Below are 24,313 nucleotides of genomic sequence, written 5' to 3'. Positions count from 1 at the left end.
CCCCCTCTCCGCCCCCTTGTCGGCTATCAGCAAGGGTAGGGGGCGGGATGGGGTGGAAGCTAGTATGCTAATCTAATCCACCCTGTCCCACCCTCTTTCCTTGATGGCAGCCAGCAAGGGGTGGAGAGGGAGAGGGAAGGGGGAGAGAGTTTAGCAGAGCCTCTTTTTCCAGTAGCTCCCATAGGAGTCTATGGGACCAGCCTCTGTATTCCAGCCGGAAGATAGATCCAGAATTATCTTTTCCAGCCGGCGTAAAAACAGTCAACCGAAATGCGCACTGTATGTGCTATCTTTTCTGGTTGGCCGTTTTTACGCACTGGAAAATCGTCCATCTGAACTGATGCATTGGAATCCAATGCAGCAGATGGTCGCGATTTCACAGCCGATATACGTTCATGTGAATAAGCCCTTAGACAGTATTATATGCCAGTTTTATGAGTTTTGGTGAACTTCTAGTTCGGTTCGAATGGATTTAGAATGAACCAAAACTTGGAGCAAAAGTTTGGTGAATTGGTTGAACCAAACATTTCAAAAGTTGACTCATTACTAATAATAAACATATATGTGAGACTTTACAAAGGTCATGCCAGGTCAAAGTGTTGCCATTGGTAAAGATTTTCATGAGGAATACATAAGTGCTACATAGATACTTCCGTGTTTTGCATCTTACTTTTTAAAAGCAAAGGCAAAGACATAAAATATAATAAAAAGAAAAAAAAATAATTGAATCCTTTAACGATTCGAAATGCGCACAAATATATGTTAACTATGGATAAATGAACGGAACAACTTCCCCTTAGACTTACTTACATACAGGATAAAGCTTTGATGTGAAGAAGCTACATTTACCACTCAGAGGCGTATGGTGGAGAAGACATAAAATGAAATACATGGCCAACTGTACATTTGTTAGCTGACACCTAAGAGGCACATTCTCTATGCTGCAGAGACCCCAGAATGTTCTCCCTATAAAAAGGAAATTCAGCTCAAACTTCTGTTCCGGTAGATAAATATGCGACTCCGCTGAGAGTCTACCTGCAGCTATTCTATATATGCTAATTTATATCCTTCAAATTCCATTGAACAAGACATGAAACCATAATGACTGATTTTTATTCAGCTCTTGTTTGTGTTGCTTTTGTAGTTTAGGTGTCGGATGGTGGTAACTTTGGTCTTTCAAGTGGTACTTTGCGTAAGTCATAGTTTCTGACCGAAAGTACGGCTAGACAATTTCATTTAGATTGGACAGATCTGGACAAAGGCATGAACTGTCACTGGAGTATGATCGGTCTTAAAAGTACTTTGTGATGAGATATGTGACGCAATATGCTAGTCATAAGTTTGGACTGGAAAACAGTAGGAAGCCATCTCATTCGCCAACATGGAAAAGTTGGAATATGTCATTTCATGCGGCAGTTAATTTGTATTTTTGAGTAGAGTTGAGCAAACGTACTCTTGATGCCGTTCGAGTATTAGCATACTCGATGGTGCTTGATACTCGAGCGAGTACCACGTCGTGTTCAACCCCGCACCAGTTTTGAGAGAGAGAAAGAGAGAGAGAGAAAAAACTAACCTCGGCACCCGGCGGGTCCCATACAAAAATGCTCGAGTCTCCCATTGACTTCAATGGGGTTCGTTACTCGAGTAGTGCTCTCGAATTTTACGAAAAGCTCAACTCCAATAACGAGGACCTGAGCATTTGGGTGCTCGCTCATCTCTATTTTTGAGTAAAAAAATAATTTGAATTTCAATAATTAGAAATGGCTAAAAATTGACTACGATAACTTAATATATTTTTACCAAAAAGACGACTGGAAACATTTTGTAGCCCTGCAATGTAGGTTTTTGCACACAGATGTCCAGTAAGTGATGAGCGAACACTTAAAAAGTTCAATTCTGCTAGTTCACTGAATTTCGGCATAGACTTTGATACTGTTTGAACCAAACTAGACAAGACGTAGTATTGAATGTGCTATAGATAAACCAGCTTGTTCCCAGCTTGGATATTAAAATCCTAGTGAAATTTATTAATCCACGTTAAAAATATCCATCCGCAACCACAACATGGCAGCTACAGCTGTGCTGATGCATTTCTGGTGCAGGTATGCACCCTTAGTCATAGCAAGAAGCTAAAAACATCAAACCATATATATAAAGAAAAAGACAGTGAAAATCAATCAACTAATTGATTATGCGACAGGGATGGAAAGTGAACACCCATCAATTAACATATGCTAATAAAACTGAATTAAAGGCCCTTTTAGACACAATTACAGATGAGTGAGTATACTCGCTAAGGCACATTACTCGAGCGAGTAGTGCCTTAGCCGAGTATCTCCCCGCTCGTCTCTAAAGATTCGGGGGCCGGCGCGGGTGACAGGTGATTTGCGGCGGGGAGTGAGGGGGAGCGGGGAGGAAAGAGGGAGAGAGAGATCTTCCCGCCGTTCCTCCCCACTCTCCCCCGCTGGCCCCCGAATCTTTAGAGACGAGCGGGGAGATACTCGGCTAAGGCACTACTCGCTCAAGTAATGTGCCTTAGCGAGTCTTTCAGTCCGCTTAAAATCCATTGTTCGGACGTTTGCTTTTCCTTTAATCCAAATGACATCGTTTAGTCGTTCAGCGATTTTAGGGGAGTTTTCAATGCAGACATTAAACAACGATAATACATTTTCCGATGATTTTTGATAGGAAAAAAATGTCCTTTTTTAAAAGCAAAACCATTGCTCACTTTTATCGTTATAACGAATTTTGAGCGATAATCTATCTGTCTAAATGGGGCTTAACCTTGCTTGGTTTAGACAGAGATTCTTCAGGCAGTAGTCGAACAGAGATCTGACCAGCATGCATGCTCAAACCAGAATGGAGAATAACCGGCGCTCTCTGTAAGGAGGAGCCAGAATAAATGTGCACAGACAAATAGTGATTGGCTGGCTGAGCCAATCCACCTCTCAGCCAACCAATGAAGCCAAACACCTGTAGAGAAGTGCTCCTGTCAGTGCCAAGCATCAGAATGACAGAGCACGTGCCGACAAGCAGGTCATGTGGGCTATGGCTGATGCCACCACATCACCCCAGTTCTATTCCAGAGCTGTGACCGGTGAGCCATGACAAAGAGCTGGAGTAAGGGTAGTCTAATCTAGAGAAGAGCTGGATAAGAAGTAATCTGACACATAAGAGGCTACAGAAAGCACGGTCTGATTTATAAAGGAACTGGAAAGGAAATGGTCTGGCACATAGAGGGATGGATACAATATGTTCTGTTTTATAGAGGAACTGGAAAAGGAGTGGTTTCAGTGGTTTGGCACACAGTAGTATAGAGGAGGAATAGTTTAAAGAAGAGGGAAGTCTAAAATAAAGAAAGGTTGGCTAAAAAATAGTCTGGAACATAAGAGGCTACAGAAAGCATGGTCTGATTCATAGAGGGACTGGAAAAGGAGTGGTCTGGCATATGAAGCTGTAGAAGGAATAATCAGATATATTGTATACAAGGACAAAGGATAAAGTGGTCTGCATAGAGAACCTTGGAAGAGGACGTAAAGCTAAGTAATTACAAATATGTTACAAAATGATTTACAATTCTAGAGAAGGGCTGTTGTAGCTATTGTAATGCTAACAATAGATTTGTGATGGTTGCTCATCAGGAGATGGGTGATAACTGCAGGTCTACTTTTATATTGTAGATTCTATTTGTAAAAAATGCCTACAGGAAATCTTCCATATGGAACCTCCTTCTAAAGGCCCTTTAACATGCAATGATTACCGCTAAAGCGGCCGCACGACTGAACGGACTGATGACATTTTTGCATGAAATTACATATAATATCTTTTAATCATCTCCCTTTCCCTCATTAGCTAAAGTGAACTCAGTACGAGTTGTTTGCTCAGATGTGCGTGTGTTTATGCAAAGGATTACCTGGCTAGCAGGATTCCATTGTCTTCTCCAGGCATAAATAAAGTATGTACTCATTATGTATGCCAGGCAAACACAATGAGTACATTGTTTACTCCCCTCAGCGAGCCATTCAAAAAACTGCACAAATTCTATTTAAATGGAATCAATTTTGAGCTACTTGACAATGGTTTTTATACAGGCTAAAAGCCAGCGACAAACTACAAGTGAATGAATAGTGCACGACTGCCCACGTTTACATGTAACGATTATCGCCCACTTTAGGGCTTTTGAACTAATTGTGAGCGTTAATCGTTGCGTGCAAAAGGGCCTTAAGGTTTGAACTGAAAAATTAGTTTCTAATAGTCAAAATTTAACCAGAAGAGATAGAAGATTATTGTATCCGTGTTCACAGCAGAGGTCCAAAGTGAAAATATAGATAGCAAGCCCCGAGGACTTTCAAGTTGGAATCTTGATTAAAAATAGGCAGAGATTTTATGGTGCTGGTTGTATGCTGTGAAATATCAATGAGTGCCTTAACAGACTATTGTTCCTTGCTGTTTTATGACACTGAGCATATGGAGGTGACCCCTAGCACAGCAATTTTCAGAATACTTATAAGATCTGAATTGTGCTGAGGAACCACAACTTATTATCCTGAACAATTTTGTACTTCTGTAGTATAAAAACATGTTTTTCTCCATTTTTGTTCATTCTCATACCTTATTACCCTTGCAAATTAAATGCATATAGCAAAACATTTTAATGCTTTTATTTTCTGATGATACATTTCTTTATTGTATTTTCTTTACATAGTTATGGGGCATGCAAAAGCAATTGCAGAGCTTTTCTTTACGGCAAGCACCAGGGCAACATAAAATAACCTAATGTTCTGTGATATTGTCAATAGTGACTACAAAACATAGGAGCTACATTGTTCCCACCTCCTATTGTCAATAGTAAAATCCTGTATTTGTCTCTTAAGCCTCATTTACACGCAATGATTGTCGTATGAACAAACTAATGACTGAACAAATTAACAGCTTTTTTGCATAGAAATGCTGAGCCTTTAAATGTACAGATAATCGTTTGAAATCCTCTCCATTTCCCTCATCAGCTAAAGTAAACACTGCATATGTTGTTTGCTCAGGTGCCATGTGTTTATGCGAGGAATTTCTGGCCTCCAGGGTTTTAATTAATGTGAAGATAAGCCATTGTCTTCTGCTGGAATGAGTAAATAAGTAGTCATTGTGTTAATGCAAGGCAACAATCACCCCTCCCCTCAAGTTGTTCAGTCTTTTAAAGACTTAATGAATGCCAATTACACAAAGCGAAAAGCAAACAAACTAAGGACCATTTTTATACAGATTGAAACTCAGCGAGAAAAGACAAGTGAATGTGTACAATGGTTGTGGGTTTACACGTAAGGATTATTGCTCACTTTCACCATTTGAACGAATTTTTTAGCGATAATCGTTGTGTGCAAATGGGCCTTACCTTTGAAATACAATTGACACCTTTTATTGTATTCCTTTCATGTTAATGGGATGACTATTGATTCTGCCAAAGTACGCACACAAACTGAAAAAAGACAGGGCCCTTTTACACAGGCTAATAAATTGCTCCGATTTCCACATCCAGTGAGAATCTGAATGATTATTGGTCAGTGTAAATGCATGTCCCTCCTGAACAATGAGCAAGAATTCATTTGTCATTTGTTTGTTGTAGGGCTCAGTGGCCAGTATAATAGCCAAACTATTTTAGCACTTTTGTTACACAAATTATAAAGTCTTCTCCAATTTAAATTGTATATATATATTAGTGCTGCTAAAGGGGAGTCGTCAATCATGGACCGCAATCTTCTCCAGTCAAGATGAGAGGTAGCACATCCAGCAATCACATCCACAATGTAGTGTATTACAAACTGGGCTCACCAGCCTTTTATTGCCACATTTCAGCAGTATACGCACTATTATAAAAGACATCACAGTGCACATGCCGAGGTCCATACCATCATCGGTAACATCATCAACGTGTGTCAGCATAGGTCTCGTCTACCCCTGTCATGCTCGCGGCAGTCACAGCCCGGTCTGCACTGGACCCCAGGCCTGCAGACCTCGTGGCTGTTTCTGAGCTGTCTCCAATAAAGCTATCTCTCTGAGCTCCTAAAAATTCCCCTTTTGTAGCAGAGTGGCTGGAGGTTTTAATTCCTCCAACCACACCCCTACAGCTGTCCCAGCTAATTAGCAGTCAATCTGCCTGTTCTTCAGCCCCCTGCATCTCTGTACACTGCACCACCACATACCCCCCTCTGATAAAGGACTTAACCCTCCAGGGTCAAACTGTATGATCGGGGATCTCTGAGTCTCAGGCTCTCTCTACAATGCTCTTCCTGTTCTACAGATAACCTCCACTCTCATTTTGGCTAATTCATCTTTTTGACCTATTTCTTCCAGCTCTTTCTGCTTCAAACATCCTTCAGCTTGGTCCACAAGCCGTTTGTAATGTTCAGATTACAACATGGCATCTCTCAACTGCATCAGAGTTTTAACTCCTCCAACCACACCCCTACAGCTGTCCCAGCTAATTAGCAGGCTGTCTGTCTGTTCTTCGGCCCCCTGCAGGCTATCTCTGTGCACTGCACCACCACAATATATAGATTGAAAAGGACAATATCTTTAATCTCTAATAAAGGGGCCATTCAGTGGATATTTAAAGTTACCATCAGAAAATGACCTAATAAGAAAATCATTTTGTGTATGAGCGAGTATCGTTTGCTCATAGCGGGGCGGCTGATTTCACTCATCGCTCTCCTCCTCCCCTCTCCATTCACTTTAACAGCGGACGTTCAATGCTGAATGGCTGCTATTTACACTGAACGATCAGCATTCAGGACTTTAAGCTGCATAAACAATGAGCGATAAGCTGATAGTTCAGTGTAAATAGCAGCCGTTCAGTATTGAACGGACGCTATGTGAATGGAGAGGGGTGGGGAAGAGCGAGGGTGGCTTCAGACTGGTGCATGTGCAATTACACTCGTTGCTGCAGAGCATAACAAGTGTTTTTTGTTTCTCTTTGGACTATTCAAACTCTGCAATATTGCCCACATAGGTCCTGCCCTATCTTTCTCGGACATAGAAACACTACATGCGAGAAAGACAGGGCAAGTCCTATTTTTTCTCATGTGTAGTAGTAGCACGTGAGAATCCCGCTAGTGAAAATAAAACCATTGAAATCAATGGTTTTCGGTTCGTCCTGTTTTATAGCCATGATTTATAGACCCGCAAAACAGGACAAAATCGCGATCGTCTGTTTAAGCCCTGAAGGGCAAAAACTCGATTACTGAGCAGTGGAAAAACATCACCTGGTCAGATGAGTCCAGATTACTGTTGCACTACGCTGATGAGAAGTCAGAATTTGGTGCAAGTAGCATGAATTGATGAATCTTTCCTGTGCAGCGCTCTAGTGGAGGTAAAGTAATGGTGTTTGGAATGTTGTCTTGGCACACCCTGGGTCCTCTGATAACTTGGATAGATGCCATGACGAATTGCCAAATGAGGTCCGATGTGCTACTGGATGTGATACGTCTTGATAGGCAATCATTCATGGCAACCCTGTGGGCATTAAGAAAAATCGCATTTTGAAGAATAGCCGCAATCAAGTTCCAATCTTTAGCCGCATATTTTCTGCTGTTCACATAGCCGGCTGCCACGTATGGGCAGAAAATTACGCTACAGCGTGGAAACCCCGCGATGGGAAGAAATCCTTAGAATGACTCTTAATGCTTACATAGTGCCGCTGTCTTCTTTTCCTAGCATTGGACGCATCTAAACTCCCTCCCCCTCCCTTTTTCTTTTAGCTACCATAAGAGTCTGTGGGAGCTTCCAGTGTATTTCAGCCAAAGATAGGGCAAGACCTAACTTTGGACGAGCCGTATAAAATCGGTGACTGAAAACGGCCCCTGATGTTCGATTTTGGACAGCGCAATTTTTTATGCTCAATCAGAAAGCGCTGTCTCTGATTGGCTGAGCGCAGCGGCCAAGCACAGGCAGCGCTTAACTGTCATTCAATGGCTGAGAGCTGCCTGTGATTGGTCCCTGCACTCAGCCAATCAGAGGAAGCGCTTTCTGGAGGCAGGGATTTTTAATCCTCGGCTACCAGAAGACAGAAGAACACTGCTGGGGACAGAGCGAAGAGCTGGTCAGTGCTTCTAGGTGAGTTAACTTTTTTTTCTACAGCTAAGAATGATTTTCAGAGAAGGGCTTACATTTAAAGCCCTTCTCTGAAAGCCCCTGCAGGGCTTGCAGTCATCCCATTGCTTTCAATGGGGCTGCAGAAGCGCTGGCCCCATTGAAAGCAATGGGAGAACATCGCACTCCTGTGCTACAGTTGTGGCGGGGGCATTCTTTATCTCCACGGGGAGTCCCCTTGTGACTGAATACTGTGACAGTGCTGTCACAGTGTTCAGTGATGAGGGGACTCCCTGTGGGGATGAAGAAATCCCCTGCCACAGCTCTCACAGCTGTGACAGAGGAGCACGATCTTCTTTGTATGTTCTCAATGGGGTCGGCGCTGCTGCCGCCAGCCCCATTGACCACAGGGTGATACCCCTGGATGTGACAGCATCCAGGGGTTTCACATCCAAGGAATTCCCTGCTGCAGCTGTCAGAGGTGCAGCTGAGGATAGTGATAGCACCGCACTTTACGTGCGAATTTTGCCATCGTGTCAACACAAACAAGTGTGAATTTTAAAATGCACCAGCCACTTTGGTCACGCGAATTTTTGGCGCATGCGTTTTGCGTTTTTTTTTTCACGCAACTAAATGCGTTTTAAAAGCGGTCATCTAACTGAGCCCTAAAAGGTATTTTATTTTTTTAAGTCATACTTTATTAAAAAAAACTGTATAAATTTAGTTTCGCCTTAATTGTACTAACCCACAGAATAAAGATAACGCGTCATTTTTACTGTAGCATGAGCATACTAAAAGAAAACCCCCTCAAAATAGCACAATTGTAGATTTTTTTCCATTTCTCGCTACTTAGAAATTTGTTAACCTTTTCCAATACGTTATACGGTACGTTAAATGGTACCATTGAAAAAACACAACTTGTCCCACAAAACACAAGCCGCCATGTAGCCTTGTAAACGGAAAAATAATGGAGCTAATTTTTGAATGTGAGGAAGAAAAAAAGAAAATGAAAAAATGAGACTGGCAACTAAAGTAATAAATAGAATTGGCGGACTACAATATCCAGAGAGGTTATCGAAATAGGGTTTATTTTGTTTCAAAGAAAGACAGCTGAGGGGCGACCTAATAACTATGTATCAGGGGACAATACAGAGATCTCTCCCATCATCTATTTATACCCAGGACTGTAACTGTAAGAAGTGGGCGCCCTCTAGGTCTAGAATAAAGAAGGTTTCATGACCGACATAGAAGGGGGTTCTTTACTGTAAGAGCAGTGAGACTGTGGAACTCTCTGCCTGAGGATGCTAAGAGTACAGAAGGGCCTGGTTATCTTTCTTGAGCGATACAATATTATATGTTACGGTATATTACTACCCTGTTTCCCTGAAAATAAGACATACCCTGAAAATAAGACATAGCATGATTTTCCAGAATTTTTGAGGATGCAAAATGATTTTTCAGGCTTTTTGAGGATACTTGAAATATAAGCCCTACTCCAAAATTAAGCCCTGCTAACAGTTAATTAAAAAAGTCAATTTAAAGTGTTCAGGCAGCTATACATGTAAAAAAGTTAAACCTTTTTGAACAAAAATTATTATAAGACACTGTCCTATTTTTGGGGAAACACGGTAATAACTTCAGAAGGGTCGGTGATCCGGGGATTATTCTGATTGCCTGATTGAAGCCAGGAAGGATTTTTTTTCCCCTTAAATGTGGAAATTTGGCTTCTACCTCATTGTTTTTTTCACTTTTCTCTGGATTAACATTGGGGGGTAAAAGGCTGAACTGGATGGACATATGTCTTTTTTTGGCCTCAGGGCTCAGTCACACAGGCGCTGATCCGCCCGTGTGTCTGCAGAATAAGACGGCTGCAACGCGTGCGGACGAATCTCTGCATTACTGGCTCCATTGCCGGCCATGTGTTCTTTCTTCCGGCGATGTGGAGAGTCGTCTGTACCTGCAGTGCAGCGGTCTTAATCGTGCAGGAATACGGGCGGATCGGCGCCCGTGTGACTGAGCCCTTACATACTACATACTAAGTTAATATTACCTTCAAACTTTCATCAAAATATATTAACAGGAAAGCCCATATATATTTTTTTTGATCTTGCATGGAAGTATAGTTTTTGTATTTTTTTATATTAATAAATAGAGATGAGCGAGCACCAAAATGCTTGTGTGCTCGTTACTCGGGACGAAATTTTCGCGATGCTCGAGGGTTCGTTTCGAGTAACGAACCCCATTGAAGTCAATGGGCGACTCGAGCATTTTTGTATTTCGCCGATGCTCGCTAAGGTTTCCATTTGTGAAAATCTGGGCAATTCAAGAAAGTGATGGGAACGACACAGAAACAGATAGGGCAGGCGAGGGGCTACATGTTGGGCTGCATCTCAAGTTCCCAGGTCCCACTATTAAGCCACAATAGCGGCAAGAGTGGGCCCCCCCTCCCAACAATTTTTACTTTTGAAAAGCCCTCATTAGCAATGCATACCTTAGCTAAGCACCACACTACCTCCAACAAAGCACAATCACTGCCTGCATGACACTCCGCTGCCACTTCTCCTGGGTTACATGCTGCCCTACCCCCCCCCCCACACGCACGACCCAATGTCCACAGCGCACACCAAAGTGTCCCTGCGCAGCCTTCAGCTGCCCTCATGCCACAACACCCTCATGTCTATTTATAAGTGCGTCTGCCATGAGGAGGAACCGCAGGCACACACTGCAGAGGGTTGGCACGGCTAGGCAGCGACCCTCTTTAAAAGGGGTGGGGCGATAGCCCACAATGCTGTACAGAAGCAATGAGAAATATAATCCTGTGCCACCTCCATCAGGAGCTGCACACGTGGGCATAGCAATGGGGAACCTATGTGCCACACACTATTCATTCTGTCAAGGTGTCTGCATGCCCCAGTCAGACCGCGGTTTTTTATAAATAGTCACAGGCAGGTACAACTCCGCAATGGGAATTCCGTGTGCACCCACAGCATGGGTGGCTCCCTGGAACCCACCGGCTGTACATAAACGTATCCCATTGCAGTGCCCTGGACAGCAGAGCTAACGTCAGATTAAATGCAGGTGGGCTTCGGCCCGCACTGCATGCCCCAACCTGAGCGGGGTTTTTAATTCATAGACACAGGCAGGTACAACTCCCTATTGTGAAGTCCCTGTGGACCGACAGCATGGGTGGGTGCCAGGAAGCCACCGGCGGTACATAAATATATCCCATTGCAGTGCCCATCACAGCTGAGGTAATGTCATGTTTAATGCAGGTGGGCTTCGGCCCACACTGCATGCCCCAGTCAGACTGGGGTTCTTTATAAGTAGACACAGGCAGGTACAACTCCCTATTGTGTTGTCCCTGTCGACCCACAGCATGGGTGGCTCCCTGGAACCCACCGGCGGTACATAAATATATCCCATTGCAGTGCCCATCACAGCTGAGGTAATGTCATGTTTAATGCAGGTGGGCTTCGGCCCACACTGCATGCCCCAGTCAGACTGGGGTTCTTTAGAAGTGGACACATGCAGTTACAACTCCGTGTGGACCGACAGCATGGGTGGGTGCCAGGAACCCACCGACGGTACATAAATATATCCCATTGCAGTGCCCAGCACAGCGGAGGTAACGTCAGCTTTAATGCAGGTGGGCAAAAAATTTATTGAATTACACTGTAGGCGAGGGCCCCAAAAAATTGGTGTACCAACAGTACTAATGTACGTCAGAAAAATTGCCCATACCCAACCAAGAGGGCAGGTGAAACCCATTAATCGCTTTGGTTAATGTGGCTTAATTTGTAACTAGGCCTGAAGGCAGCCCAGTTAAAATAAAAATTGGTTCAGGTGCAAGTTTCAACGCTTTAATGAGCATTGAAAGGTATAAAAATTGTTTAAAAAACTTATATGACTGAGCCTTGTGGGCCTAAGAAAAATTGCCCGTTCGGCGTGATTACGTGAGGTTTCAGGAGGAGGAGCAGGAGGAGGAGGATGAATATTATACACAGATTGATGAAGCTAAAAGGTCCACGTTTTTGATGGTGATAGAGAACAATGCTTCCATGCGCTGGTGCAGCCTACGTATTGTTTAGGTATCGCTGCTGTCCGCTGGTGGAGAAGAGAAGTCTGGGGAAATCCAGGCTTTGTTCATCTTGATGAGTGTAAGCCTGTCGGCACTGTCGGTTGACAGGTGGGTACGCTTATCCGTGATGATTTCCCCAGCCGCACTAAACACCCTCTCCGACAAGACGCTAGCCGCAGGACAAGCAAGCACCTCCAGGGCATACAGCGCGAGTTCAGGCCACATGTCCAGCTTCGACACCCAGTAGTTGTAGGGGGCAGAGGCGTCACGGAGGACGGTCGTGCGATCGGCTACGTACTCCCTCACCATCCTTTTACAGTGCTCCCGCCGACTCAGCCTTGACTGGGGAGCGGTGACACAGTCTTGCTGGGGAGCCAGAAAGCTGTCAAAGGCCTTAGAGAGTGTTCCCCTGCCTGTGCTGTACATGCTGCCTGATCTGCGCCCCTCCCCTGCTACCTGGCCCTCGGAACTGCGCCTTCGACCACTAGCGCTGTCGGATGGGAATTTTACCATCAGTTTGTCCGCCAGGGTCCTGTGGTATAGCATCACTCTCGAACCCCTTTCCTCTTCGGGTATGAGAGTGGAAAGGTTCTCCTTATACCGTGGGTCGAGCAGTGTGTACACCCAGTAATCCGTAGTGGCCAGAATGCGTCTAACGCGAGGGTCACGAGAAAGGCATCCTAACATGAAGTCAGCCATGTGTGCCAGGGTACCTGTACGCAACACATGGCTGTCCTCACTAGGAAGATCACTTTCAGGATCCTCCTCCTCCTCAGGCCATACACGCTGATAGGATGACAGGCAAGCAGCATGGGTACCCTCAGCAGTGGGCCAAGCTGTCTCTTCCCCCTCCTCCTCATCCTCCTCCCCCTCCTCCTCCTCCTCCTCAACGCGCTGAGATATAGACAGGAGGGTGCTCTGACTATCCAGCGACATACTGTCTTCCCCCGCCACTGTTTCCGAGCGCAAAGCGTCTGCCTTTATGCTTTGCAGGGAACTTCTCAAGAGGCATAGCAGAGGAATGGTGACGCTAATGATTGCAGCATCGCCGCTCACCATCTGGGTAGACTCCTCAAAGTTTCCAAGGACCTGGCAGATGTCTGCCAACCAGGCCCACTCTTCTGTAAAGAATTGAGGAGGCTGACTCCCACTGCGCCGCCCATGTTGGAGTTGGTATTCCACTATAGCTCTACGCTGCTCATAGAGCCTGGCCAACATGTGGAGCGTAGAGTTCCACCATGTGGGCACGTCGCACAGCAGTCGGTGCACTGGCAGATGAAACCGATGTTGCAGGGTGCGCAGGGTGGCAGCGTCCGTATGGGACTTGCGGAAATGTGCGCAGAGTCGGCGCACCTTTCCGAGCAGGTCTGACAAGCGTGGGTAGCTTTTCAGAAAGCGCTGAACCACCAAATTAAAGACGTGGGCCAGGCATGGCACGTGCGTGAGGCTGCCGAGCTGCAGATCCGCCACCAGGTTACGGCCGTTGTCACGCATGACCATGCCCAGTTGGAGGCTCAGCGGCGCAAGCCAGCGGTCGGTCTGCTCTGTCAGACACTGCAGCAGTTCGTGGGCCGTGTGCCTCTTCTCTCCTAAGCTGAGTAGTTTCAGCACGGCCTGCTGACGCTTGCCCACCGCTGTGCTGCCGTGCCGCGCGACACCGACTGCTGGCGACGTGCTTGATTGCTAGACAGAGCTTGCGTAGGAGGAGGAGGAGGAGGAGGGTGGTTTAGTGGAGGAAGCATACACCGCCGCACATACCACCACCGAGCTGGGGCCCGCAATTCTGGGGGTGGGTAGGACGTGAGCGGTCCCAGACTCTGACTCTGTCCCAGCCTCCACTAAATTCACCCAATGTGCCGTCAGGGAGATATAGTGGCCCTGCCCGCCTGTGCTTGTCCACGTGTCCGTTGTTAAGTGGACCTTAGCAGTAACCGCGTTGGTGAGGGCGCGTACAATGCTGCGGGAGACGTGGTCGTGCAGGGCTGGGACGGCACATCGGGAAAATTAGTGGCGACTGGGAACTGAGTAGCGCGGGGCCGCCGCCGCCATCATACCTTTGAAAGCCTCCGTTTCCACAACCCTATACGGCAGCATCTCCAGGCTGATAAATTTGGCTATGTGCATGTTTAACGCTTGAGCGTGCGGGTGCGTGGCGGCGTACTTGCGCTTGCGCTACAACACTTGCGCTAGCGACGGCTGGACTGTGCGCTGAGAGACATTGGTGGAAGGGGGCCGAGGACAGCGGAGGTGAGGGTGTGGGTGCAGGCCAGGAGACGGTCGTGCCTGTGTCCTGAGAGGGGGGTTGGGTCTCAGTGGCAGGTTGGGGCACAGGGGGGAGGCAGCGGTGCAAACCGGAGGCGGTGAACGGCCTTCGTCCCACCTTGTGGGGTGCTTGGCCATCATATGTCTGCGCATGCTGGTGGTGGTGAGGCTGGGGGTGAGGGTGTGGGTGCAGGCCAGGAGACGGTAGTGCCTGTGTCCTGAGAGGGGGGTTGGATCTCAGTGGCAGGTTGGGGCACAGGGAGGAGGCAGCGGTGCAAACCGGAGGCGGTGAACGGCCTTCGTCCCACCTTGTGGGGTGCTTGGCCATCATATGTCTGCGCATGCTGGTGGTGGTGAGGCTGGTGGTGGTGGCTCCCCGGCTGATCTTGGTGCTACAAAGGTTGCACACCACTGTTCGTCGGTCGTCTGCACTCTCAGTGAAAAACTGCCAGACCTTTGAGCACCTCGGCCTCTGCAGGGTGGCATGGCGCGAGGGGGCGCTTTGGGAAACAGTTGGTGGATTATTCGGTCTGGCCCTGCCTCTACCCCTGGCCACCGCACTGCCTCTTCCAACCTGCCCTGCTGCTGCACTTGCCTCCCCCTCTGAAGACCTGTCCTCAGTAGGCGTAGCAAACCATCTGGGGTCAGTCACCTCATCGTCCTGCTGCTCTTCCTCCGAATCCTCTGTGCGCTCCTCCCTCAGACTTACTCCAATTACTACTACCTGAGTGATAGACAACTGCGTCTCATCGTCATCGTCCTCCTCACCCACTGAAAGCTCTTGAGACAGTTGCCGGAAGTCCCCAGCCTCATCCCTCGGACCCCGGGAACTTTCCAAAGGTTGGGCATCGGTTACGACAAACGCCTCCGGTGGGAGAGGAACCATTGCTGGCCATTCTGGGCAGGGGCCCGAGAACAGTTCCTGGGAGTCTGCCTGCTCCTCAGAATGTGTCATTGTAATGGAGTGAGGAGGCTGGGAGGAAGGAGGAGCAGCAGCCAGAGGATTCAGAGTTGCAGCAGTGGACGGCGCAGAATTCTGGGTGGTTGATTGCTGGATGCACTTTCTGCCATACACGACAGGACCTGCTCACACTGCTCATTTTCTAATAAAGGTCTACCGCGTGGACCCATTAATTGTGAGATGAATGTGGGGACGCCAGAAACGTGCCTCTCTCCTAATCCCACAGCAGTCGGCTGCAATACACCTGGATCAGGAGCTCGGCCTGTGCCCACACCCTGACTTGGGCCTCCGCATCCTCGCCCGCGTCCACGTCCTCTAGGCCTACCCCTACCCCTCAGCATGCTGTATTACCAGTAGTGCAGAAACAGAACGCTGTAATTAAATGTGCCGCTTATTGGCCTGTGGTTGGAGGCTGACTTTGCTTACGGAACGCACAGCAGAGGCAGGAAAGAATTTTGCGCATGCCAGCTGTAACACTTAGCTGGCTGCGTATGAATTAGGACAATTACCCCTAGCAGAGACGCAGTACAGTCAGGACGGTCACAGGCAGCCCAAATAGATTTTTTTTCCCAAATTTTTTTGGAAAAGCCCACTGCGTATATAGACTGGATATGTCTTTCACTGTCCCTGCCTCACCACCACTACTGGCTGTGGACTATGTAAAATTACTGCAGACTGTTTCACTCTGGACAGGATGACAGCGGTGATGTAAGAGGCAACGCAGAGGCAAGAAAGAATTTTGCGCAAGCCTGCTGTAACACTTAGCTGGCTGCGTATGAATTAGGACAACTACCCCCAGCAGAGACGCAGTACAGTCAGGACGGTCACAGGCAGCCCAAATAGATTTTTTTTCCCAAATTTTTTTTGGAAAAGCCCACTGCGTATATAGACTGGATATGTCTTTCACTGTCCCTGCCTCACAACCACTACTGGCCGTGGACTATGTAAAAATACTGCAGGACGCAATGCTCTGGACGCAATGCTCTGCACGGCCGATATACAAAAAAAAAAAAAAAGTGCAACACTGCAAAAAGCAGCCTCAACAGTACTGCACAAGGTCAGATATGGCCCTAAGAAGGACCGTTGGGGTTCTTGAAGCCTAAAATCACTCCTAACGCTCTCCCTATAGCAACTCCAGCAAGACAGCACTTTCCCTGATCTCTGTCAGAGCGCATCTGTGGCGAGCCGCGGGAGGGGCCGATTTATATACTCGGGTGACACCTGATCTCCCAGCCACTCACTGCAGGGGGGTGGTATAGGGCTTGAACGTCGCAGGGGGAAGTTGTAATGCCTTCCCTGTCTTTCTATTGGCCAGAAAAGCGTGCTAACGTCTCAGAGATGAAAGTGAAAGTAACTCGACATCGTGTGGTACTCGTCTCTAGTAACGAGCATCTCGAACACGCTAATACTCGAACGAGTATCAAGCTCGGATGAGTACGTTCGCTCATCTCTATTAATAAAACATGTTATTTCTCAAAAGCTATGGGTGCTGGAGGATTTGGAGCCCAGAATCGTAAAACCAGCATCCCAATGCATATAAGGAAAGGACTTGTTTTGTCGCTGGGAGGGTTTTGATGCCGACCAGTGTAATCATTACTGAAAACTAACTAGAGGAAAACTGATGATTAGTAACAAAAACTAATCTACAGTTTTAAACTATCCTCTGGGGCATGGTATGGAGTAGATGCAGATCTCTGGCCATTCTGGGAGCTCAAGCCCTTCTCTTTAGGTGGAAGGTAATGTATTGACTTATTTAGGAAGAGAGACTGTTGAAGTGGAGTGCGTGTGAAATGAAGCAGATAACCATCAGCAAACAGAGGAAGTTGTTAGCTACACAGCCTAGATGGAGCATACTGAATTGACTTTTACCATCTGATCAATGCAAAATTTGATAAGCTGTTCCTGCCAATGCATTAAGCTATATCCCCGTAAGATTACAGAGCGATGCCAGAATTCTACTGGATCAGACATCGCAGCAGATTACGTTCCTCAATTTAAATGTTCTAACTGGATTTGGTTTCCATCATTTAGAAGAATTAACATTAAGGTTTTAAAATGGGTGATTTAATATTTGGTGGTATTTGATGCACGCAAGACGTTTAATGTGCTAAGAAAAAATTCTGTGTCACAGTTTATTCGCCTCTACAATGGCCTTTATTGTGTTAACCCCTTCGTGACCACAATGCACCTGTTACCATGCAGGGTGGCGCTGGGTCCCGCGGCCAGCGCACGCCACTCCGCTTTTGGCTCCGGCGTCCCGGAGCTCTGCAGTCGGGGCTCTCCCGGCGGCGTGGGGCAGCCAGCGTGCGTCGGCGTGTCCGCCCGTAGGGTTCCGCCCACTCTCCCCCCCCTTCCTTATGCAACAGTGGGAGAGTCGGCCTATCCCACTCTCCGCCCCTGGGCGGAGGCTTGAAGTTAAAAGGCTGGCAGTGACCTGAGCTCACTGCCAGTTATTGGTTCTGTTAGCCACTAGTTAGTCTGTCTGCAGCTAGTCTCAGCAGCTCCTAGTTTGCTAGTCAGCTTCCTCCAGCCTGTCTTTGCTCAGTCTTTGTTCTGTTGGTCTGTTCCACCTGCCTCTTCTGTCGGCACTCTGTCCCCCGTTAGTTAGTTCCATCTAGGTAGTCGCCAGGTCCCTAGTCAGAGCAGGGACCGCCGCCCAGTTGTCCGCCTGGGGTTAGCTAGGGCCGAGCAAGTAGGCAGGGACAGTGGGGTGCGGGAAGTTCAGGGCACCCCACCTGGTGCTCGGGGGGCAGAGTGCCATAACAGCACCATTTTATTGACTTCACTAATGGGCTTCAGACCTGCGCATACAGACTTTTAAGGCAGTGGCTTGGCTGACTACTGACTGCCAGGCTCCTGCTCCAACAGCCAGAAATGGAGAAACCTCATATCCTGGAGGTTTCACCCCTTAAATGCCACAGTCAGTAGCAACTACAGCATGTAAGCTGATGACATAGGGAGAGGGCTCTTTATGTCACCCATAGGCACCCTACAGTGTGATCGCAAGGTACCAATGGGTTCCCATGGCAGCCGATAGCCTGAAAAAAATCCTTCATGTCTGCCATGTAACGCAGCTTATTACGCTCCACCTTCAGCAGTCTAATATCCTAGAGATCGAACGATCGTAGATCCTTCAGGGGACTAAAAGGTTATGTCAAAAGTATTTCAATAGAGTTTAATTGAAAGAGAAGAAATCCAGTTTTTTTAAAAATATGCATTTTTCTCTAAAAAAATCAATTTTAAATTGTTAAAATACCTAAATAAATTTTAAAAAGCAACACATAATAGATATTGCTAAGTTTGTAATGAAACAAGCAATGAAAATAATTTGTTATTTATCTCGCATGTTGAACGCCATAAAAATAATTTGAAAAATGAATGCCAGAATTGCTATATTTTTTTTTGTTCGTCTCCCCAAAAAAACGTAATAAAAAGTAATCCAAATGTCAGATTACCTTAAAATAGAACCAATAAAACCTACAACTGTTTGTGCAAAAAACAAGCCCTCACACAGCTTTATTGCCAGAGAAATAAAAATACTATGAGTCTTAGAATGTGGCGATGCAGATTCAATTGTTTTTCTTTAAAAATGTGTTTTTATTGTGTAAAAGTATTAAAAAATGAAAAAAAACCTATATGGACTTGGTATCGCAGTCATTGCGCTGCTCCAGATAAGAAAGTTGTTTTTACCGAATAGTGAACACTGTAGAAACAAAGCCCAAAAGCAACGGTGGAATTTTTCAATGTTTTTCCATTTTCCTTCCCAAAAAATGTCAAAAAAGTTATACAATGCAATATATGTAGCCCAGAGTAGTTCCATTAAAAAGTAGAATTAGTTCCCCTAAAAATCAAGCCCTCATATGGCTATATCAACAAGCTATGACTCTTGCAATGCGACCAAGCAAATTGCTTGGTCCTTATGGCACAACATCGGCTGGTCACACAGGGGTTAAGATAAGATACCTTGTTGCAGCAAGTTATCACAATAAAGTTAAACTTTGCTACATCTGTACATTTTAATATTTTTACGACTACTGAACATTGTTGTGATCCCGTCTGCCCTATATGCATCTGAAACATGGATAACAACCACTGGTATCAACTGGTTACTTGATGCTTTCCAACAATGATGCCTTCATAGCCTGTTCAAGGTCACTTACAATGATTCGGTTATCAATGAAGAAATGTACTGCTCTGGTACATGGCCAGTCGCTCCCCGAGTCATTGAACGTTGACTGCGTTTTACTAGACACATAAATAAAATCTTGGTAATTGTATAGCGCCAACTTATTCTGCAGCGCTTTCAGGTAATTATTACTTATTACCCCGCACCAAGCTGGGTTCTCATTTTACCGACCTTGGAAGGATGGAAGGCTGAGTCAACCTTGAGCCGGCTACCTGAATCACGCGGGGATTGAACTTTCAACCTTCAGGTACTACTCCCTGAGACAAGACTGGCAAGACTGGAATCCAAAAAATGGGAAACATTGGTGGAAAAGACAAAAGATCACCTGGCAACATACATTCATACAGGACTTACGCACTGTCAACCTTTCATGGGATGATGCCGAAACTGTTGGTTTGTTGCCCGTTACACCAAAAGGAGGATCTAAGTCTAAGTAGGTAATATTGATGACCTATCTGCCACTTGGGATCCCCACGATCAGCTGTTTGAAGAGACCGAGTGCGGTGGTCTCTTCTCAGGCCAGTGTCATTATGTTAATTCATCGCATGGCCTGAGAGCAGCTCAGTCTCGATCAGGTGAATAGGATTGAGCTGCTCTAGTAGACACCGATGAAATGTACGATGCTGGTCCTAGTATACAATAAAGAGGCCTCTACACTCGCTCAAGCACTGCAGCCTTTTTAAACAGCAGGGGTCCTGATCTGGGGACTCCCATCGATCAGATCCTGATGACCTATTCTAAGGATAGGCCATCAATACTGAAGTCCCAGGAAACCACTCGTCGGGTTTCAAAAAATAATTTTCATTCAAGTACAGTATTGTATACCGCATGTCTGTTTTTTTCTTCTGTATGTCACCAGTTTTTCACATCCGCAAAATAATAAAAATTAAATTGAAACAGCCGGCATTTAATTTTTTTCTGCTTCTTTTACCAACATATCTGTAAAATATGGACAGAAAATGAAGAGCATCCGTAAGCTGTCCGATTTTTCTGTATGTTCCCACTGATGTGAATGGATGAGTCTTGTCTATAAACCAGTTCAGAATAGTACATGCAGCTTTTTTCATGTGATCTGTGTGAAGAAACCCTTTTATGTGAATTGGCACATTGACTACAATGGATCTATGTGCTGTCAGACTCTACTTAGTTGTAGACTTGGACAGCAATTGACTGGAAGGACACTCATGTGTATTAGTCTTCAATAGAGGGGGTCACCAGTTCAGGAAGATTATCTACTAGACAAAGTAGAGGATGAATAAAAAGAGCGTCTCTTGGACAGCCCATTGATTTAAAGGGAACCTATCACCAGGTTTTATCCTTCTACAATATTCCCAGCATGCACATGTGCATCCATTATTGCCTGTTAGTCCTGAACACTTTAGAAAAAGTAGTTTTTTAAAAAATTCTATGTTGTATGTTAATGATCTCTGGGCATGCCCAGACTTTTCAAGCTGACGAAAGAATTCTTCCTGCGTCAGCCCCTCTATTTGATGTGGATGGCATCCGCTATGTCATTCATAAACCAGGGCAACTAACAGATCAAACTTTTAATACATTGGTCCTATGATTTGTAGTGAATGCGAAAGATTTGGACTGGTTTGTGGATGACATCATCCACAGCAATCAAATGCAGATGTTGAAGGAAACAAAAGGATTGGGCATTTAAATTCAACATTCCAAATACTTTTTTTCCCCCAACATCAGCCATAGGGGGAAAGTCAAGAGGCATCCATACACATCAGAGTTGTCCGAAACCACTGTTAGTCTTGTGTTCAGACAACTAAAGTCGAATGTTCACGGGGACCCTAAAGCTTGGCTCATCTCTACTGATGGAAAACGCTATTTCCCAGGGTGAGAAGATGATGCAAATCAGTGGGACTCAGGGAAATTTTGAAGATTTACTTGTCTCTAGTCGTCATCCACTCAACTGTGTCACAAGTTATTAAATAAAGTAATTTGATAAGTAATTTAATAAGGAGGAAAAATCTTTAGGCCAACTGTAGAGCACTTAAGTGCCTGACACTAGAGTTGAGCGAACATACTCTGGCGAACTTGATGCTCGTTCGAGTATTAGCGTACTCAATGGTGCTCGTTACTCGAACGAGCGTCAAATCGGGTTCGACCCCGCCCCAGCTTTTGACTCCTCCCCGCTGTGACGTGCCTGTTTTGGCCCCTCCCTGCTGCGATGCAGCGCGCGTCATTTGAAAATTTTTGGTCTGGCAGGAAGGGGGAGGGAGAGAGGGAGAGAGGGAGAGAGAGAGAGAGAGAGAAAGCGAGAGAGAGAGAGAGAGATCTAACCGCTGCATCCGATTTGTCATGGAAGAGTCTGATCACTCTAGTGGGATTGCGAGTGTGGAGTTGCCAGACTACAGGTGGATTTGTAACTGCCATTCACAGGGTCCTGCCACATGCAGACCGGAAGCACAAATCATCCCCTGATCTGGTCTAACGCGCTCCAGCACTCCACAATGCCGCTTGCATACACGCTGCCACCACCAGCTGATCCTCAGGCAAGCTGGACACCAGATTGAATTACCACCACCATCTCTTCAGAGTATGGATCATTTTAAAGGGAGAGTGAGAGAGAGAGATATGCAACTTCTGATTAAGACTGGTACATGAAACGGTAGTCTTCATGAATCTACCCCATTATGCCAACAACTAAGGTGATCCAACCAACTGTACCGGACAAAGGAGGAAGATTAATTCAATTTCTTTGTTTGTTACATTTTTAAACATGCATTTTCTATGGTTTCCTTAAAGTTTAACATTTCATAAATCCTTACATTCATCGCAAACTCACTCCCAACCCAGACTGGAAAGAAATAACCCCGTAAGAACATGAACTATTAAAAAAAGAAAAAAAATCCACCAATTAAATCATTCTGAAGTAGAAAACATAACCTGAATATAAGACATTTTCTAACCTCTCCAACCTGCGCACCTGCTCAGTCTGTAATGGGAACACTCAACAGAATGCTGGTGGAAGCTGTATAAACAGAAAGGGAAAGGCCAAGGTTGGTTCATAATTCTTGTCTACTGATCGTACATTACCGACGAGAACAGATCTATTAAATTCGGTCTTCAAGGTTTATCTATGGAAAAAAAAAACATATCACATTTCGAATGTGCCAACTTCATCTCTTTCATTGTTATTTCCTAGAGGACGTAATGTGCGAGATATTTATATGTATTCGTCGATAGAAGACTCCGGGGTACTGGAGCCGTGACACTGAGCATCAGAAGAAAAATATCTTCATTTGGTTGATAAGTGAACCTAAGTAAGAGAACATGGATGAACTTTTGTTATGAGTCCCAAGGCTGACATTCGACTCACGGTCTTTAGAACTTAAGAAAAAGAACTTGCTATCATTATGGCTTAAGCACGGTTGAGGCTACACAATTTTTATCTGTTCTTATCCATACTAATCCCATCTTGAGGAGAAGATTGTAAAGCCATACAGTAATACGGTGATAAATCCATCTCCACATATCGAAGACGTTGCATAGTGCTGACTGCAAAAATCTCATCTCATCCACTTGTATTACCTTATAAGATATTCAGCTTCTTAATAAATGATGCATAACAACATTCGTGCTGCGGAAATTTCCTTTTTTAAGCTTCTTGGCCATTTTTAAAAAATGCTGATTTTTGTTTTGGCTCTTCTGTAGCAAATAACATCTGTCCTTGTGCCCAAGGTGACTTCCCTGGGATCGTTGGACTTTTTTTAAATGATGTTCTGTACTCCTCGAATGTTATGTCAAAATAGCCAATTTGAGGCTCCTTAAGATAAAGCCATTTGTCTTATTGGGATTCCTAAATAAAATGAAAGTCTTATTACCGCAGTAACCGGTTTATTGGGAAAAGAATGCCACTGATTTATTTTTGCTCTATGAGGATTGTGGACTTTTATGAAGCCTTATAAAATTAACGGCTTTGCTTTGTTTGGTGCGATATATTACTGCCTTCTCCGGCTGCTACTGGCAGATAACTCTTTTTGACTTCTGCTTGGGATCGTCCGCTTTTTGTAATCCATTTTTGTTGAAAGTGGCCCTGAAAATAAGCTGAACACAATTTTTTCGCTCCGCCAGGACCCTAAGTAATTGGTTATAATATAAAGGAAAGCAGCGGCAAGTGTTCAGCAACACCGCAGGAGAAATAACGTATTTGTCACGGCGACGAGGATCCGCTGTGCCTCAGAATTGATTTGACTTTGGGCTAGATTCAGGGGCAGCACCTGGGTTTCTATGGTTTTTACCCTTTCACCCCACCTATTGGGATCTGGTCTTCAACCGCAGGACCGTTACCCTAGAATTAGGATGTCAGAGCTGGCACGTGCCATTTCTTGGCAAAGTGTCATTTTTGGCTCAGTGTGTTGCAATTATACCATGGCATGATTTTAACATCCATCCATCATTTCTCTTCCTATGCACTGCAACTGAACTATTAACCCTTCCCTGCCTGCATTCAATCTTCACTCTGATTGCTGCAAATTTAATTTCAATGGTGCATACATTATTCTTCTTGTTCCTTCCTTTTAATCAGAGGTGATTTGTAAGCCTTGGTTCAACTCAGTCATCCTCATTAGATTTTAGGATACACACAAGACTGAAATTTTGTTTTGCATTTCCTGTGCCTAGTATTTATAATGCTAGTTCTAATTGCTTCATAAGTTCAATTAGCCCTAGATCCAAGCACCTAGTCTTTATAAGGCCTCATGTCCAGGGGCAGGTCGGATTCCGCATT

The sequence above is a fragment of the Eleutherodactylus coqui genome, chromosome 4 (assembly GCF_035609145.1).
Source record: "Eleutherodactylus coqui strain aEleCoq1 chromosome 4, aEleCoq1.hap1, whole genome shotgun sequence".
NCBI lineage: Eukaryota > Metazoa > Chordata > Amphibia > Anura > Eleutherodactylidae > Eleutherodactylus > Eleutherodactylus coqui.
The sequence above is the reverse complement of the archived record's forward strand: the minus strand, read 5'-3'. Positions refer to the sequence as shown.